General features: G+C 41.9%; 1 protein-coding gene across 23 annotated transcripts in view; it reads right to left on the bottom strand.

Annotated features, from left to right (window-relative positions):
- ARPP21 (cAMP regulated phosphoprotein 21) overlaps nt 1-20,176 on the bottom strand; it is a 198,265-nt gene extending 178,089 nt beyond the window's left edge. For 22 of the 23 annotated variants that reach the window (XM_071735977.1, XM_071735996.1, XM_071736011.1 and 19 more), the window contains exon 1: nt 20,032-20,176. The gene's annotated coding sequence lies outside the window, so the exon portion shown is untranslated. The remainder of the gene's footprint in view (nt 1-20,031) is intronic. The other variant, XM_071735979.1, reaches the window with a different exon arrangement.
- Between the last annotated feature and the right edge of the window lie 370 nt (nt 20,177-20,546).

Below are 20,546 nucleotides of genomic sequence, written 5' to 3'. Positions count from 1 at the left end.
AGTGTCCTTCTTTGACAGCCTTGTTTACTGTAGAGAGGTAATGTCTTTCAAATGTTTATTGTGAGCAATGTACGGGCCCAGTAGCATCAGCCTGAGCTGATTTTATTATTGTGCTGCCAGAGGAACACAGATGTATCCTCCAGGTTTTATGAAACTCACAACATGCTTGTCAATGTAAGGATGAAAGACCTAAACCAGCAACACTCCACTGGGGTATTTTATACGTGATCTATTCTATTTCTCATGCTTCCTTTGCAGACTAATTTTGAAAATAAGAAAACAAAGCTGGGAATCATTCTCACAGGGCAAAGCTATCCTATCAAACCCATGCACATCATACAGAGTCTGATGTATTTCACCCCCCAGGTCCACAACTGTATCAAACTCCCCACCAGACTACCAATGGCTTTGAGGGTGGAGCTTGGGAGCTTTCTTTGTGTATTTGGGTTGGGGTTTTTTTGTTTTATTTTTTGTTTTTTGCTTTTTTTGCAGCCATCATTAATTTTAAGAGAAAACGAGCTATGTAAAACATTTTAGTGTTATTTTTTGGCCACAGCTGCTGCTGGCTGCCTTGGGGGAGGTGGAGCATGAGGAGCCAAAAGCCAAATTCTCTACCTGCACCTGGAAACAATTTAGCCACAAAAAGATGGATTCTTGTTCTGCTCAAGTGTGGTACCCTTGATGGGTACAAACTAAATGTTCCAGTAAGAGACTTCAGGCCACTGGGAGGCACTTCACCTGCCAAACTTTTGTGAGAGTTGTGCTGGCTCTCCTGGCAGTGCAGAGGTAGGAACATCAGCCTCCACTCCTGCCTCTTCTGCACTACACTGCAGTTCCTTGCTTTCAGGTTGTTTTCCATCCAGGTAATGTTGCATTACTCTTTCCATATACAGAAAGAGACCTCCAAAAGATTTCTTTTTTCTATTGTTCAGCTTCCAACTTACAGACATATGCCCCATCCTCACAACATGGCTAGCGGGGCATTTCACCTTGCAGGATGTCCTGGCTTGAGCCAGGACAGAACCAAATTATTTGTTAGTAATTTTACTTTTCAGTTAAATCTTTTCCAAATGGCTGCACTTTGTGAAATTAACAATGTACTTTTTAGTTAGTGCCTTCTTTTAGGACTGATAAAGCTTACTTTTTATAGTTACTGCTGGAGAATGGTATGCAGAAAGGCTCTTATTTTACTTATTCCTATAGAAACTAGGGCCACTGCTTGTTTCTGCTAAACTTCTGTGCCAGAAACAAAAGCATGGAAAAGGGGTCACACCTGCAACCCTCCTGTGGGGAGGAGCAGACAGGACAGGTGATCCAAAGCTGACCAAATGTAATATTCCATCCCATATGTATCATACTCAGTATAGAGCTCAGGGATCATGAAGATCAAATTCTCTTTGTCCATGGCTGGAGTCCTGGGAGGACTCTGCCCATTCTGCTCCCTTTGATCCCAACCTGTGTGTTCCTGAATCTCTCTCCCATCTGCCACTGAGTGATGATGTGAGCTTTACTGAGGGGGACTGTGATAATGGGTTTGTATATATTTGAAAATCATTTTACATATTTCACTATTTTCTTTTTCAATATTATTGTTTCATTAAAGCTCTGTAGCTTAGTTTCCAACTCAAATCTCCTTTATTCTCTTTCCCTTTTCAGGGAAGGGAGAAGGGTTAATAAGAGAGCATCTGCCATTCATTTAAATGCTGGCCCAGTGGTAAACCCTGACAGGATCACAGGGAAGGGGAGCATAAAAAACCCCAAAGATGTCACCATTAGATAATGGCTATGATATTTTAGGCTGAATGAACTGTGTTGGCTGCTCATGCATACAGTACCATAGAAAATATTTTACAACAATGAGGTCACTGAGGGCATTTTAGGCAAAAAGTAACCACAGCCTACAATGCTTGGCACATCTAATACAACCTGGCTCTTTGCCAGTCTTTGTCAAGCCAGAGATAGGTCTCTGTATAGATCATGGAATAAATTCATCCCTGCTGCAACATCAGGGATGAATTACATCTGGATTTTGCACATACTTGGTAAACTGGCATGCCAAAGTCTCTCCTTACATTTAGTATAATGTGGATGTTTTCAGTTTCTCAGGCTCTTTATTTTAAAAGGGAAAAAAAAATATTCAGAAGCATTCAGGGACCTTTCAGTGGGAATTTTTCTATATTTCCCCTTATTTTTTTTTTTTTAATAGATAACATCCTTTTTAAAATATCCAGGCCAGAACTGTGATCAGCAAACACAATACACAGTGACTCAGGCTGAGGCTTGTGCCAAATGGCAAACTGCCCCACATAAAGGTACTTTTAGTCTCTTTCTGTTTACCTCTCTGTCTGCATTGAAGTCTGTAGTATTAAAGAGAAATGAGATTTTAGGACAGCGGGGTAGCATGCTGGGAAAAAGGAGCAAAAGGACCATTTTGTTTTCTTGGCATATCCTAGCTACAAACACATTTCCTACAATAGAAGAAGAAAGAATGAGCAACTTCAGAAGAGAATGGACTACTAAAGTCTTATATAAGGGACTATTTATGAAAAAAAAACAAAAAACCCCAAACAAATAAAAAAACCACCCTGATGTTAAAACAGCATTTGAAATAAAAAATGTGAGGATAATTCAAGGCAGAAAATTATTTTCCAATGTCAATACTTATCATGTCAGTCACAGCAACTCACTTTTTTTGTGGTATTTTACTGCAATATTCTGAGCTATGGAAAAACTGAAGTTTCATTATAACGATGATTGCCAATTCTTTTCTTTAAAGCCCTACACCTGCCAGCTGAGTACCGAGTAAGCTCAGGTGAGGTCTCCAAGCTTGTAAAACAAAAGCTTTTTCCATAAGGTAACAACTGCCTCACTATTGCTGACCATGGGGACATGGGCAGTCTTCCCACCACCTGAGTCTTTTCCTCCAGGCTCCAGAGACTTCCTCTGTCTATGGAAGACATAGAGAGACTTCCTCTATGTCTGTGCTGTTGGACTCAGGCACAGGCTGACTTGCAGGTTCAGAGGTCACCAGGGCACTACTTGCCTTAGGAAAATTACTTGCCTTAGGTTGATTCTTCCATTCTGTGTAGCCTGAAGGACTTCATGTGGGACCCCTTCTCACCATGCACATTCTCACTCATGTCTTCTCTAGTCAGGTCAACAGATGGAGACTGCTTTAAATCTCAAATTGCTTTTGGTACTGTATATTTTGCTATCCTTGAAACCATGGCTTTTCGAAATGACCAATATCCCACTGAAATTGGGACTGTTGCTTTTAACCAGAGCAAATATGATGGCAGCTCATGACCACAGCCCTGCCACCTCCAGTGCCTCCCACAGGGCTCCAAGTGCCACATTCATTATAGTCCCATAAACCACATACTGCTCTTTTTCCTAACCATATTTTCAGCAGTGCCTAGAAGTGACCCTGTGTTCTGTCAGGCTGAGAAGGATCCCAACAATTGGTCACTTTCCTCCTCCGTCAGAGAGATTTTGGGTTCTATGATGTGCTCGGTCACGTTGCTATCCAGCTGTGAACAGTACTCTTGCCTTTCTACAGTGATAACCTCCAAATAATTCAAATTATCCTGTGGTTTCATCATCTGCATATGCCCATGTGCTTCAAAGTGATTCTTTTAGCCATTACAAGTGTCTGGTAGTGCCAGCTCTTCCACGTTACCCAGAGGCGCTTCCATCAGTGTTTGGTTTGCCCACCAGCCACAGTCCCCCTATTTCCTTGGGGTCTTGCAGTCCACAATACTGTGCCTCATGTACATGAAGCACAGCATGACTAGACTCAGCATCTCTTAAACCTCAGCAAGAAAAGGCTGCTAAGGTTTCTACACTGCCAGTTACACTACATCCAGATGGTTTCCCAGAGCCTCCTTCAAACTTTGAGATCCTTTTACACACACTATGCTCACTTCCCCAGCCATAAAACATGTTGGGTTTTTTTTTGTTTTTTTAAATCTGTCATGGTCTTAACACTCTCCCAGTCTCCAGACTGGCAGATGCCAATGCTCACAGATTAGCACAAAAAGAGCGAAGGAAAAAAGGCTGGAAGGTAGTTCTTGGGTTTTAGCCTAATGTGCTGTGTACCTCTAACTGGGAAAATACGTCACAAATATACTGGGAAAATGCATTCTTCCCTTGCTTAGCATATGCTACTGAAATAAAATAAACAGATAACAACCCCCATGTTGCACACCAGCAATGCACAGTATACGAACGTGATTCAGGCAGCCAAATGTTTAAAGCAAATATGCCAGTAAAGGAGAACATCAACCTGAGCTGAAGGGAAGCTGTGGGCTGGATGATAAAACCAGGCACAGCCCTTGCCTTCAAACTCAGTGTAGTCATTGAATGTTGCCATGAACTCTCGCCTTCACGTGATGAAATCCTAAGCCTAGGTGGGCAGGGAGGGGGGAAGCGAGCTGCTGGGGCTGGGGAAGAAGGAGGGGGAACCTGCAGTGCCTCTGAGCACTGCTAAAGAATAAAGACATTAAAGAGCCATCAGCAGCTCACCAGCAGAACTCTGCATTTATTACAGCATAGCAAATTTTCAGAGATGAGCTCCTTTCATTTAGGTCTGCAGCTGCTTCTGACATCTCCCAGCTGAGAAGGGCTGAGCACTCTCACAATATTAAAAACTCAGCTTCTTTTCCTCTTGAAACTGTAGAGAGGAAGGGCAATAAAACAAATAAATAAATAAATAAATAGTCTGCTGTGTCCTGCCTGTTTGCTCTCAGACATAGGAGGACTGTATCAAATTTAGCACAGTGGAAAAACAGAGCCAAAAGATTTGTTTCTAGAATCCGTGCTCTCAGCGAGTGTATGTAAAGCCTTATAAAATTGAATATGTGACTGTGATCTTTACAGTAATGCTGTGAGTCATCCACTAATGGTCAGTCTCCCCCGGCTGGAACTCATTATGTGGCGAGACTCATTATAAATAAATCCTTTTATCAGAAGAATTTAAATTCCCACTGCTTGCTCCAGGTGCCTAAACAGCCAGGGTCTAATTAACTAATGATGCTGACCAAACTGCAAAAACAATTTGTTTACCAGGTGATGATACCACACATATAGGCAACATCCTCTGGCAGCAAACCGAGCAGCATATAATAAAGATCACAGCTTTGGAAGCTCATTTTCCATAGGCACAGGTCAGAGATGACCCGGGCACCCCATTTGTCACGTAGCCAGTCAGGAAATGAGACTGCACTATACAGCAACCTATGTGTACACCCTAAGTATATCCATTAAGGATCAAAAGATGACTCTTGTCTCTACATCACATCACTCTGTTTTCACTGAGGTGGGTTTGCTCTTTGGCTCTGCAAGCACCTCGTTCATCAACACTTGTTGCATTTACAATCTTAAGGCAACAGAAAGATGAGACTGGAGAAAACACCACCACTTTATCACATGGAAACATTAATATCTCTCAACTGGAAATAAATTGTCCAAAGGGGTCTGTCTAATGCCTCCCAGCAGAGGAATGCTTTGAATGAAACTAGGCAAGGCATGTGTCCAAATAAATGTTTGATGGTAGATTATATGGTCTAACAGAATAATGCCATGTAAATGAAACTAGGTAGCCTGCTTTGGTTTTTTTCATATAAAACTAAAGGAATGATATCTGAATAGATACCTGTAGAAAATATTTAGCTAAGTGGAAAACACTTTCAGCTATAATAAAAAAAAGAAATTCAGTGATCTACCACAATGTTAAGATGTGCTAGTCAACACCAAGGAACAGCTGCTTTTAAGGTTTAAAAGAAGAATCAATTAAAGTAAGCATTTCAGCTATTGCAAAAAAGACCAAATGAAAGATGAAAACAAGTACTGTTTGCTATTGACATACCAGAGGAGAATACAGAAAATAAATTCAGAACTGAAAAGCCAGTAAAATAGGATGTTAAGTGAATTTTTACAATTCTGTGCCTTGAGAAAGTCAAGAGTATTTCTGTTCCCAGTTCAGAATGAAAACAACACTTCAGCATCTTTCACTGAAATAAATGTGGAGCTGCTTCTCCCTCCAAATCTGGTGTGTTAACAAAGGCAAAAAGACCACAATGAACCTCAAGAAACAAATCACTTTCTGTCTTCTCTCCCAGACCTACTGGAAGCAGAGTGGGAAAAGCCAAAATATTAGGGCCTCTGCTTCACCTGACCTGCACCTGGGTGACTCCAGACAGCAGCACCATGTCCCCAGTCCTGCTGAGGGTGTCAGGGGGAAGGTTAGCAGAAGGCGCTGAGGATGAAACCACTGCAGCCTCACTCCCCTTGACAAACCTGTTCTCCTCTGCTCCAGGAATGCTCTGATTCATTGTAAGAAGGTTTGAGGAGCAAGAAAAAGATCTTAGACTTTGATCTTACCCTCTCTTACGGTGTGAGAACCATGTGACAGGAACATACAAGGACAGATCCTGACATTTGCATCTTAAAAGCCACCTTCCTTTTGAAGGGCAGTTCAAAATGCATCTTATGTATATATACACTGGCAAGGGTTAGGAAGAAGGCATGACAAGAAGTGAAACATGCCATAATCTTCCTCATCTAGCTCTCACCAAAGGAAAAAGAATCCTGATTTGAAGAGACAGATACAGACACATTTCTCTAAAGCTACTCTGCAGATACAAGTGTTTCTGCAGGGAAGAAACAGAAGGCTCGGTTATTCTGGGCCATATTTTCAGATGCTGCTGTTTAGGAATAGTTTACATTTTTTTAAGAAATGAAAGAGCGTTTTTTTTGTTAAAAAAAAAAAAAAAAAAGAAAATGTCAAACTTTGCAACTGCAGATTCTCTTTCTCTCTCCTCCTTAGTTGATTAAAGAAGAAAATCTGGAAATAAACCCTAAGCTTCTTTTTCCAAAACAAAATGAAATTTTTAAATGCTTTTGTAAAAAAACTCTGCTGCTTGCTTTTGATTTATTTTTACTTGCCATTCCCCAGAACAAGAAACCTACAATAATCACTCATCTCTGCTGATATTTTAAGCCCTGGAATGACAGAAAATCATTAGTGGTTAATTATTCTGGCTTTCTTGTTTGTTTGATACTCTTTATCACTGGCATCTTATTCAATGTCTGGAATATTAAAAACATAATAAACCAGTTTTTCTTATTAAAACACAGGATACATGAATTTTTATTGCCAAAGTCTTTGGTCACTTAACTATAGCACATTCACAGCTGCCATTTTTCCTCGCCTACCATAAAGCTATTTTCAAGATCATTTATCATGTCAAAAAAACACCCTTAATATTTATGAATGATCTGTCTGAAAAGACAGTTTTTCACGATATGCACTTACTGTTTTAACACCATAACTCCTACTGCTATAGATAATGTCTATGTGCTGAGAAGAGCTGGCTGAAAATACTTGAAGCACTTTTTGAGAGGACTTGGCATTGGTTTTAGGTCATTTTCAGTGAACAGCCTGCATCATTTAAAATGCCTCACTGAAATTCACTTTTCATTACAAAGGTTCATTTTTCAAATCAAAATTACTTTCCATTTTAAAATGGATCCTGATAGACAGGAGAAAGAAATTTTCCTGGAGCAAAATGAAAACAGAAAGATTCCCTGACTTGACCTCATGCAGGTCTTTTGCCCATCTAGTTTTTGTAGGTTTTTGGCCCACAAAATTGTTCAAGTTAAGCAAAGTTTGTAAAAAACTTGTGGCAGAAACATTTGAATTATAGATAACAACAATGCCTTGAGTTCTTTTACCATTCTAGTAAATGTGAAACCCCTTTCCCCCACCTGCTCCACAGACCAGCACAGCCTCCCTCTCCCAGGCAGAAGAGGATCTGCTCAGACATTTGGAAACGTCTTGCTTGTTTGCACCACCAAAGAGAATCAAAGGCCCAGTGCTCCCACTTTTTGTTTGTTTGTTTGTTTGTTTCAGGGGCAGATCAAAAACATTTGCATTCCCTAAACAGATGGCATAGTTTTAAATTGCGACTGCGTTTTCTGCATGTGTCCCATATTCTGTGTGGATTATTCCTCACAAGTGCTTGCTGGTGGTAGACCCAATGGCATGTTGTGCCTTTTTTCTTCTCTTTGGGGCTTCCATAAACATCTGCCCTTTGGAGAAGTGTAGGCTTCCTCCTGCATGTATACCACTGGTGTGTGTGAAGCCTTGCCATGTTTTAATGGTATAAATACTAAGAAAAGGCAAAGCAAATAGAATAATAAGCGAGGACATGCTCTCCCCCCGTAGCTATTGCTACAGTACTATTATTTTAAACCAGCAGTGCTTGCTAGAAAGGTGATCTGAGGGGTAGCAGGTTTAAAATGATTAATTATTACTTTTTAAAAACATCACTTGCACACAGAATCTGTTCTGCCAGGTTTGTCAAGCAGATGTGTTCACAGCATGGGATCCCTCCCCACCCCCTGGACTATCCAGCTGGAGTTTGCATCAAGGCACCACCGTGAACCAGGTCCTCCGGTGTCTGCGTGGGCACAGCCTCCAGTAGCTAAACTGAAAAGATGTAGTTTGTCCAAAATAATATTCTTGGTGTGTATGCTTTGAGCTCTGAACATGAATTGGACTAATTGCAAATTGCAGCTTTGCTTCAACTGCAATCTGCTTTCTCTTTTTCCTTTCCTGCAGGTTCATGCAAGTATATTCTGGGCACTGTCCACTTGGCATGAATCTCTGAATGAGCAAAGATACTTGCCCGTAGGTAGGAGGTTATCCTGCTTCCTCAGAACTGGTCCCTATCTGCTTGCATGGTAACAGCCATCAGGCAACAAGGACAACATTGCACCCTGAAGAACAAAATTTACCTACTTATAGTATAAAACCCTGACGCAAAAGGAAAACTAAATGCCTTATAAACCAAAATTTTCACGATGGGTATTTTGCAAGCAGAAAACACGGGGCAGAAATTGCCAGATAAATTGTTTGAGCATTTCAGCCTGTCCCTTTCCCTGGCTACCTAGCTCTCTTTGGAGGAAAATGCTAAGATTAAGTTAGTGAGTATAGATTACCATCAACTTTATTGACTGTGTCTGAATCATAAGATCACCCCCACAGTACTAAAGTAAATCAGGGCACTGAAATCAATGGAGGCAGGCTGCTTTACACGAGTAGTTGTCTTCCTGTGCCTGCACCAATAATAGCAATGAAAAAACCCTAAGTGGGTTTACTCTTGGGTGAGGGAATAGGGGTGGAAACAGTTTCTCAGTAAATCCAAAATCCTGGCCAAGGATCCAGAAGGGGATTATTATTATAGTATCCCCCTTACAAGCTGTGCTGAGCTGAGCTTGTTAGAAAGGTGTTAAACTTCCCTCTGCCAAGAGCACTTTGCAATAATCAGTTTATGAAAAATTCAATTTGGCAGCAAACTCTTGGCAGTCTCAAATCAACTGTACCTATTATACCCCAGCCACAAGTGGATGGGCAAAGGTGGCTCTGTACATCAGTTTCTCCTCCCCCTCCTCCACAGCCTTGAATTTGCTCAGCGATGATGGAGGAGGGAAAAACCAGTGTTGTGTAACTAGTCTCCAAAAACCAGACAGCCACGAAGGACAAGAAGGAGAAAAAAAAGAAGTCAGAAACAAAAGACAGCCAGCTGCAAAGCTTCTGACAGGAACTTCCAGGTAAAAAGTTTGTTTGTGTGGGCTTCCCAGGGTAAAGGAAACAGCCCGTGCCCTGTCACGACAAAACATTCATTCTGACTGGGAAAAATGTAAATTGTGCTGAAGTGATAATAAGCACTCAAGTGGATTTCTTCCTGAAATGAGTCACAGCTACTGTCAAAGCTCCATCAATCTGACTGCTGTAGCAGAAGGAGTAGAAAGCTGTCAGGAATGCCACCTGAAAGCCTTTGCCCTGGCAAAGGAATCCCACCTAGCCCAGGCAGGGGGCCAGACACACAGGGCAGTCTGGAGGTCTTCCCCATCCAGTCAGGAATGGGGTTCCATCTGATTCTTCTGGGGAGAAACAATAGTCCCTCAGAGCACACAGAAACCACACATTAGTGGCTTCACAACTGTTTTTCCATAGAAGGCATTGCTGGGACCACGGAGAGTAGGCTGGATGAGAGACAGATGGTATTTTCTCTTTTATTTTGGTGTTTGAGAACAGAATTTGCACAGTTCGTTCCCCAGTCACCCCTTTCTTTCAGGATAAAAACTGTTACCTACCAGAACATGAATGGTTTTGAAACATGCAATGAAAATAAATAAATAAATAAATACATACATTTTAAAAGCGCATGAAGGGGAAGATTTCATCTTAAAGAGTGACCAAGTTTGCATTCCTGAAGACTGATGCTATGATTATTAATCAGACGCTTTGTGGATATTAAAGACTCTCCCTCGCTAATATCAGATGTGAACATTCTTTCTCCCTCAAGATTTCCCAATAGATCTTTAAAGTCTTGGAGTTCCTTTCATTCTTAATATGCACCATGATTATCTTGCATCTGCAGAGGTCTTCTTTACACCCAGAGTTTAATATCTGCAGCAGGTCTCATCATCTTTTAGCTAGGGCTCCATTTCAGGTAACCATTATTCTAAAATCCAATTTTCCCATTTATATTAAAACGTGCCCTCAGAAGAACAGAATTTGAAAGCTCAGCTTGACATACCCTGTACCCATCCTCTGCTACCTTACGCAGCATTATTGTATCACAAGAGTCACAAGCCTAAATAAAAGCACCAGCTCCAATTAAATGAGATATCCTGCTTCATCTGATGTGGCCAAATGACTTTATGTTACTCATTTCCATCTTCTCAGCTGTACTGAGGGACAGGTCAGGAGCATATGAGAGTCGTAAGGGGCACAGGCAACCTTGTGCAGAATGAGACTCCTTTCCTTCTTGGATAGAGCAAGCTGGCACAAGGGCACAGGAACCTTTTCAGGGATGAAGACTGCAAAGAGACCCTGGAGTAGTTTGCTGTCAAACCAACAGAAGAATGAATTTCCTTAACACCTGAGAAAGCCACAGACAAAACTTTGGGAACAGTGAGTGAGAAGATAAATGTTATTTTGTGTATGCAAAATACAGGGTCTGGACAAATCACATTTGCTCAAGGAGCACTTGATACCAAAGATGCACCAATGCAGGGACCCCTGGCCTACTCAGGCCACGTTCCTCTGACTCTCCTCTCACACAAGAACACATGCACACCCATTCACATACTTCATCTTAATTAAAAGTCTAAAAATCCAAAATCAAAGCATTTCCCCTTTCCCTCCTGTCTTCCACCAACTGCCACGCACTCTGCTGAAGTTGTAAATAGGTCAGGTGTTTCCATGGCCACAGTGAACCAAATAAGCAGTTGGGGTTCAGCAAGCAATGAGGGTTTTTTAATTGTTCCAGTGCCAGGTAGCATGAGGTGTGTGGTGCCACGCTGACAGCACCTAACTATCTCCTCTTGCTCATCGGTGATGTGATTGCTGGCACTGGCCCCTCTCCCCATTGAAAGTGTTATCTCCTGTGAGCTTCAACAGCCTCCCCCGATGGGGTAGTGCTGATGAAAAGTGCATTTTGCACAGAAAATGTGTCTTTGCATCATGCCACTGCAAGTACTAATTGCTGGTGCCAGCGCGGCATTGAACCTATTTGTGCAAGGTGTAATTAAGTTGTGACTCACAGACACAGGATGCTGCAGAGGCCAAAATGTATAAAATAAGACTAAAAGAGGACTAGGAAAATTCATGAGGGCTGTGTCTAACCAAAAGGATGGTTAGGATGCTATACCATTCAGGAAGCCCCTCCTAAACCTCTCAATGCCTGATGGTGAAGAGCTGTAGCACGGTCAGGAGATTTTTGTACTTACACCCTGTTTCTTTCCCAGTGCCCCTGCTATTCTCCAGAATCCCAAAAGCTATATGAACCCATAGTATCCTCCTTACCATACATAACAAACAGAAAAACTGGGATGAACCATGGAGCTGTTGTCTCTAAGTCTGTGGGGTGCAGATACCTCTGACCCTGGCTGATGGCCTAGAAGGGAACACCCAGGACACCAGTGGGATCATCCCTGTGCTTCATTTGACCAGTTGTGGTGAGGCATTTTCTGACTTCTGATTTTTTCTGTGAGGTTAGTCATCTGGCTATTATGACACAGATCAGTTTTCACTCAGTGAAAAGTACCAGATCTTTCATGCATGGCAGACTGAGTTATTTGTCAATAAAACTTCTCATTTAATACTGATTTATCTCTCTGTCCAGGGGCCACACATGAGGATCTCTGCTCTGGATAGTGTTTCTCATGAAAACCCTGGCTGGAAGATTTTGTCCTATAACCTGGCACCCAAAAAGATCCCCATCCTAGCTGTGTCCACTGAAGCTTCCGTGCAACAAAGAAGATGATGTTACATGAGGAGTCAGAGCATGACTTTAAGCAGGCTGCCTTGGTGACTAGTAAGAACCCTCCCTCTTTCCCCATCCTGCAAAATGGACATACCAGTCTCTTCTGCAAATTGTTAAGCATATGGACTCTGGTAGAAATAGTGCTACAAAAGTAAAAATAGTAATAGAAATATTAATTCACCAACTATGCTGTATAATCCTGGAATTCAGCGCAAGGTCTAATGAAACACGGTTGAAATAATGCATTTTCTTGGGTCTCTTGTTTATCCCTTCCCAGTTTGCAAAGGAGGAGGGTTCACGCCAAGACCTCCTCTCTCAGACACAGCTCAGACCTCCACAGGGGAAGCCTGAGCTTTCCTGATTGACCATTTCTTCTATCCTTCCCTAAAAACTCATCTCAGCTACACTTCCACCTTCTGGCTAACCAAAACATTGGGACTATGACTGTATTGCCTGGGCCGAGCAGAAGCCAATGTTGCTTTTCATGTCTGTTCACTCACCCCAAAGAAGTTTGGCTAAACTTGGTTTTGGCTGAAACTGCCCAGCCCACCACCACAAGTGACTGGTGTCAACCAAAGCAGCTGCTCTCGCCCCTCCACATGCCTTCCAACACAATCAATGGGGATTTAAATTCAGGGTGTTGCTTAGAGCTGGACAAACAGTTTGGAGGGTAAGAACCAGCTCAGCTCCTTGCTGTTTCTCAGCTTATTGGCTTGACACTGCTTTTATACCCCGTGTCTAGAATTGTGACAAGGGAAAGGATTTTAATTTCAAGGAAAAATTCCTGAAACTTAATTGTTATGTGAGTCTTTGTATTTAGCCTCCAGTCACTCTCAGAAACCTGATAAACATATGTTCCCAGTTTGAAAATATTGATTTTTTCCTCCTCAGTATTTTTTTTCCGAAGTGAAATGAGAAGCAGTAGAGATTTTCTTGTTTAACAGCATAAGATCTGGCATAATATACAAGTATCACCTTGTCATGACGAATAAGCTTTACTTATTCATTTGCATTAGCCATGTCCACACAGCCCTGGGAATACTGTGTTGTTGTTTCAGCTCATTATGGTGCTGTCAGCAAAAGGAGAGCAGTAGGACTGAAATTTGACCACCAGATACTTGCACACTGTTTGGAACCTGCACTGGGGGAGCAGTGTTCTGGGTGGCTGTAAAAATGTTCTTTGGAAAGTCAAAGAAGACATAGTACAGATGCCAGCAGACCTGCTGCTCCCCTCTAACTTCTTCTCTGATCTTCAAGAAATTGGATCCCTCACCTGTAAAGTGGGGATAACCATATTCACAACCACTCCCTATAGCATATAAAATCTACACACAAAAATAACAGTAGCAAACCAAATAACACCACTGCTATCTGTTAGTTGTCTTCCAGGGAAACTTTCTCTCTAAAACTGATTCCTACAATTAAGATAAATATGATGTTGGAACCAATACTTGTTGTATATAATTACTTAGTCACCACACATATGCTTCCTCCACCACCCTTTTTCATCACATATAAAACTTGGTAGTCTTACTTACCAACTAGAATTAGACCTACTAAGGTTATCTGTAATAGAACAATGATTTGATCATTAAAAATACAGGGCTTAGGGGAACAACAGATTAATGAGGGAACATGTGGATACCCCCTCCCTGGAAGTGTTCAGGGTCAGGCTGGATGGGGCCTTGAGCAGCCTGGTCCAGTGGGAGGTGTCCCTGCCCACGCAGGGGGGTTGGAGCTGAATGATCTTTAAGGTCCCTTCCAACTCAAACCATTCTATGATTCTATAATGCAGCACTATGGAAACTGTACTGCAGGATTTAATATTGTATTCTCCCATGGTCAGAAAGTCCTGCATCATAATCCTATGATGACAATGCCATACTGAACAGTAAGTAATCCTAAAATCCAGTTAGTTTAGGCTTAGTGTACTGCAAAAGCACAAGAATTAGAAAGAAGCTATCCAGTCATATTGAGCTACCATAGCTATGGGACATGTTCATGAAAAAATACTTTTTTGGTTTATTTGTTTGGGGGTTTTTTTTGTTTTTTTTTTTTTTTTTTCAAATCTCATTTTCCAAATGCTGGTATTTGGTAGCTTTATACAACAACTGTTGGGCTCTTGCCTAATATTGTAAGTCAAATCATAGGTCATTACATGCCTGTTCCAAAATAATCCTACCTCCCTGCCAAGTCCTAAATCCCAGAAACCCTTATCATGGATGAAATAATGGGAGATATGCAGGTGCACAAAAGGGCATTGAAATTACAAAGCTGCTAAAATTACAAATGTATAAAAATATACATACTATTCCATTTAACTTCAATTCTTATTTTATAAACACCAAATTTCTAGGACAGTCCTAATAGTCCCACTATAGACATAAGCATCCTGTCTGGGGGGAGATATTAAATGCTCTTCTGGTCTTCTCACTTATTCACTAACATAATTCACCCTGATTAACAGTGGCCCACAAAACCTCACAGTTTTAAGAGTGCAATCTTTGGAAACTAGAGCTTGATTCTGTAAGAGATTTGAGTTTTTAGAGAAGACTGAGGTTTTTTTCTTGGTGCTTTTTTTTTTTTTTTTTTTTTCCTGCAGCTTAGTTGTCCTTTAAACTTGGACAGCTGGATAGCTGTCATTTTATGAAGGGAAAAAAACACACCAAAAAAATAACCCCAAGAAAGTATTCTGAAAGGCATTGTACAAGACCTTAAACTTTGAGGTTAGGCAGATAATTTTAGTACTTCCATTCTGTGGCTGCTCAGTAACTCTCAGACACACATTTTAATATTTTATTTCTATTTTTTTCCCCAGTATGAAATTTCTTAAGCTTTGCTTAGGTGTTTATAAGGAAAGTAAAAAGGAGGAACATTGTTTCACTGATATTGGAGGGATTGTGGGTAAGACACCTGAAGTTATTTCAATGCTAAAAATGTAGTCAGTATACTCCTCCCACTCTTTTTCTTTAAACCAAGAGATGCTAACCCATTTATTGAACAATTGCTTCTAGATTGCTATAGTAATTAATAGATTTATTAATCAAAGTCCTTAATAATTTTTAATGCTGCATTCAAGTAATTTCTACCCAGTAAAATCTAGCTTAGAGCCTACCTGACTATTACAGAAGCAGCAATAGAGGTCCATTTTCCAGTATTCAAATAAAAAATGAGCCAGAGGAAAATTCATACAAAAAATGGAGGGGAGGAAGGGAAGTAAAATACTATAACAAATGATAAATAGGAACACTTGGAAACTCCAGGGCAAAAGTTCTGTCTGTGAACTTCTCTGTGTTACCATGTATCACATATAATGAGTCAATGCCTGGGGCAAACTCCTTGATTGTCCCCATCTTTCTGGCAGCCCTGATAACAAGTGCAAGAAAGTGAGGTGCTTTAACCACGAAGACAGCAGAGGGGCCTCAGCTCCAGACAGTGACATTCGACAAGCTGCAAGGGAAGTCGCCTTGAAACCTCAACTATGACAACTGAGAACCTAGAGCTGCAGCTGTACTTGACTTAGGTCTGGATCAGCTGAAGATTACACTGACTATAATGCAGCAAACACAATTTTATTTGTGCCTGGATGTTACAAATAGAAGTCCCCACCTCCCTACCTTTTTTCCTTAGAGAAAGAAAATGAGAAAGTATTTTTACTCCTGCGCTGCCTGGGGGATCTGTAGCAACATGAGCTTGTTTATTACCCATCACTTTCACACAAACATTTCCTACTGTGTCAGACCAACCATTTATTATATCATTTCCCTCTGAGGTCTCAACACCATCCATCACCTGTAGTCACCTTCCCTGCTCCTACTCCAGGCCTTTTTACTGCACGGGAATCCACCAGTGTGGATGCTGAGGAACTGCACAGCTGCCCTTTTCCTTTTTATCATTTCATGCATCGTAAGGGACCGGATGGGGGAACTGTTGTTATTCCCCTCATTGGACCCACTTAGCACTCATATAGAATTGGGCCACAAGGAGTGGCACTGATCCACCTTCACAAACCCATGAGCAAATTCTCATCAGCATTCCCAAAGGGATTGCTGGAGAGGAAGAAGACCTGGTAAGCATCTGCATATGGCTTAAGTCTTGCATATCATGATAACATTGAGGATGAAAATGATGGAAGAGCAGAAGGGGCTGAAGTCAATTTTAGCTGCCCAGTGGTGATGGCTCAGCCACACTTACTCATGAAACAAAGGAGATAGGTCTATAAAATGAGGGGCTGCATGGGTGGACATTGGGAGTCTCATCAACATCAACCCTCCCCAGTCGGCTGGCTCAACGCTTGGATCCAGGACTGGTGACTTTCTCTCTCTCTCTTTGTTTTCTTACCGCCCCTTCCCCACCTTTCTATTTCTGTTACCCCTTTATATGTGTATATACCTACATACTTGTTGGTGATTTGTTTCCCCAAGAATTGCTACAAAAGAACCTTTAACTGTTAGATCAATAAAATTGCAATCCTGTTTGCAGAGAAACAGACCTTGCTCAACCTTTTTACCTTAATCTGATCAAGGGGTACTCGAATGTCTGAAGGAGCTGTCGTTTGGTTACCCTCAAAAGGAAACCATTCCTCAAAGGGAAAACCCAGACCTGGGAGAAGGATTGGATCCAGCTGCACTGAAGCTCCTCTATGAGAAGGAGACTAGAAAGCCAGGGGGTCCAGTTCAAATGTCCTTTGGTTGTCATCTGGGTTGGGTCACAGGTCTTGACATCCATTACCACTCAGCCTGCCTGGACCTGCCAATGTGTTTTTAAGGATTCAACAGGGCACCTTCTTTACAAACCTTCTCTACCAACAGCCCTTTAATATAGGAGATGCTACATGCCTGTTTTGTGAACACCTCACCTCCTTCTTCCTTTAAGAAGAAACATATGGAGAGGCAGCTGAACTTGCCAGGAAAATAACAAGGGAAACACAGCATTAGAATGATGTATGATATAATATATGACTATGGGGTACCTTGCTTGTGTGCTTGGTTAACACTAGCAGAGTGTATGCTTTTGTACAGGATAAAAATCATATTCTCTGTTGCACACCTCTCTACATACTCCTAGGGTGTAGGAAAAGGCAGATTTTTTCAATACTCAAAGGAGCAAAAGAGATTGTCTTCCTCACTGGCCAGATGTGTACAGCACTAGAATATATTCTTCTATTTCCTTGTCACCACATTATTTCTCACTAAGAAATATATTTGCAGTAATAGAGGGGATTGGTGTACTGCTTAGAAATGTAACTGGATTTTCTTTTAACATGTTGCAGTGACATTTCAAGCTAAATGCCCAAGTTACTAGAGTGATGAAAAGGTAAATCATGAGTGTGATGCAATACATGATGTAATACAGGACCCCATAAACCCAGAATGACAGTTTCCTGTTAAATTGATACATAATTAAACAATAAAGTAAAATTCTGTGGATAAAGCAATGACTGCATGACCTGCTTGGTTATGAAAGTCAGTTGTAAAACTTATTTAGATATGCCCACTAACTTCTATCCAAGATCAGTGATTTAAGTACAAAGTAGGAGAAACATTTCTCAAAATCTGAGCATTTTCTAACCACAGTTAAAAAGATAAACAAAACATTCTGATCTAGCATGTCCCCAGCACCACTGGAGAGCCACACACTTATTTGTGCTTTCCTATCTGGATGCAGGATCCTTTCCAAGGTGACAGACCTGTCTCTCCAGAGATTCAGCCTGCCACACCTCTCTAGAAGGACTCCTAGCTGCTGAATTTAGTGACAGTGAAATCCACCTTCATCTTGTAACTAAAAACTGGCATCAAATCTGCAAATGATTTCTCTGTGAGCTGTGCAGAGAGGCACTTTCAAAGTCACAAATAAATGACTTTAAAAGGGAGATGGCCACATATTTTCCCCATGCCTCCCTTCAGTAAAACACCAGCCCTCCATGCTGGTCTGTCTCTCTCCGTGGGACTTCCTGTTTGGGCATGGCTGAAGCACTGGTCTGAGACACAGCAAATTCATCTATCAAAATAAGAGGAAAAGAAACCAGGATGGGTGGGCACTGGGAATCAGAGAGGGAGCTGAAGAAAGGGTTGGCTGGAAGCATGAGTCAGGCTGTTAAGAGATGTATGGGATTATCATAGTTTACATAGTGTCCCCATTGCCAACCAGCCACGTCAAGCCCCCAGCACAGTGCTGGCAGTGGAGAGGTCATGAGCAGCAGGACAGTAATAGTGTAGTAGTAGCATGACATCCTCAGTCAGAGGTACTGGACTGGGAAGGATCTCACAGCCCCTTGGGATGTTATGGTCCCCGCAGCAAAGAGCCTCCAGTGAGCTTTGACAATTTCATGTGGGGTCGTGCCTCACAAATAGAACTGAGAAAAGGCAGTTTTTCTCTATCTTGTCAAAACAATGTCTAAATTATAATAGATTCAACCAAAAAAAACCTCTTCTGGAAAGAAATTTAGACATAGACTTCACCTGACACTTTTGATACCTGACACTTCCGAAGTTGGAGCTGCTTAATCAGTTCCATATCATATAAGACTCATTAGATGGCACTTATTTAGGCCACAACTTCCAGAAAATTGTTTCACCTATACCTATAGAAGGAAATACTGAGGACAGTGCTGATCCGAAACCTACAAAAACCAATTGAGAGATTCCATTTAATTTTTAGTGTCTTTTCACCACTCTAACTCTCCAGGAGCACCACTGGGGCCACTCTTCTGCCCTTGGTAGCACTCCAATTCAGAGCCACTGAATTAGAGAGTTGAGTCTCTTTGTTTATTTTTGCCTTTTAAATTTATTCTTTATTTTTCATTTCTATTTTAGAAGCAGCATCAGCACTATCTGGCTTCCAGCAGGCAGCAGGCTGTCACACTGCAGACAGATCCTGCTTGGCTCTCTGAGCAAACAAACCCTCCTTGCTCCACCGGGAGCATGAAGGTGGGCACTGCACGGGCTCACATGGGTGTTGCTGAGCAGGAGTCACACCACGGCACACAGAGCTCTTCTCATCTGCCTGACAGCCCTGCCTCTCCTCACACAGCCAACATAGAGACTCATGTAAAAGGAACAGGGCACTAGAAATGAACCCCTGCAATGTTACGAGCCTTTTGGCTCCCCCGTTCTCTCTCCAGCTTTTATGATAACTAAACACCACCCGGACATTATGGTTTTTACCATAAGAAGCTATTATGATTTCGGGGGAAAAAAAATAACACAAAGGGGAAAAAAACCCCAAACCAAAAAAGAAAGGAGATGGAAGACCTCAAGTTATTACCCCTGAGCAAACAGGTCAAATACTTTTAGAGCAGAGCAACAGCACTTCTTACTCTCCCTGCAACAGCACTTCTTACTCTCCCTACAAGTGGAGTCAGCATATTTGATTTCTTCTTCTATACCTCTCCCACGTTTATTATTAAAACACGTCATCACCATCTAATCACCACTGGAACTGAGAGTAACCTTGCACAGGAGCATTCTAAAATTAGAGAACGCCAATTAAAATTAATGCAAACCCAAAGTGCTGTTCTGTAAAAAAACTACAGCCAACAGATGAGCAAACGTAACCCGTTTCTGCTTGTTTCACAGTGCTGATACTTTAAAAAAAAAAATTAAAAAATATTTTTTTTGCATGTGTTTCCCTCCTTGAAGAAGCAATACAATAAAAGCACAAACCCAGGGCTTTTCTGAGACCTTCTCCTTACCCCATCCACACGGCAGGAGTAGTCTCATCCAGGAGCCTCTTGGCTTTCTTCTCTGGAGGACTCACGGTTTGCTTCTCCCCGCAGCGCCCACCACCCCGCTTCACGTCCTGCCGACAGCTGGGGCCAGCCCCATGGGGGAGGGAGGGGGGGGCTGGGGCATGGTGGTGACGGGACACAGCCTATCCTGGTATAATGGGAAGGAGGGTGCCAGAGCCGGCATCGGTCCGGGCGGGATTCCAGCGTGGCGGCCGCCCCGCACCTGTCGCAGGGCACCAGCCGTGACAATCAGCTGCACGGCTAATATTAGCCACCCATGCTGCTGGCACTGGGGAAGGGTGGCAGGGACAGGAGAGTGATCCAGGCACAGTGCAGCTTGTAGGGAAATAATTGTGCAGTTTGGCCTTGGGTTAAAAAGGAACACGAAACAAAAAGAAAAAAGTGAACACCTCGACAGATAACCTGCACGGAAGTCCCAGAGCTCCATGCGGTTCTTTCCCATTCGTGACATAAGTCTT

The sequence above is a fragment of the Heliangelus exortis genome, chromosome 2 (genome assembly GCF_036169615.1).
Source record: "Heliangelus exortis chromosome 2, bHelExo1.hap1, whole genome shotgun sequence".
NCBI classification, from domain to species: domain Eukaryota; kingdom Metazoa; phylum Chordata; class Aves; order Apodiformes; family Trochilidae; genus Heliangelus; species Heliangelus exortis.
The sequence above is the reverse complement of the archived record's forward strand: the minus strand, read 5'-3'. Positions and strand labels throughout refer to the sequence as shown.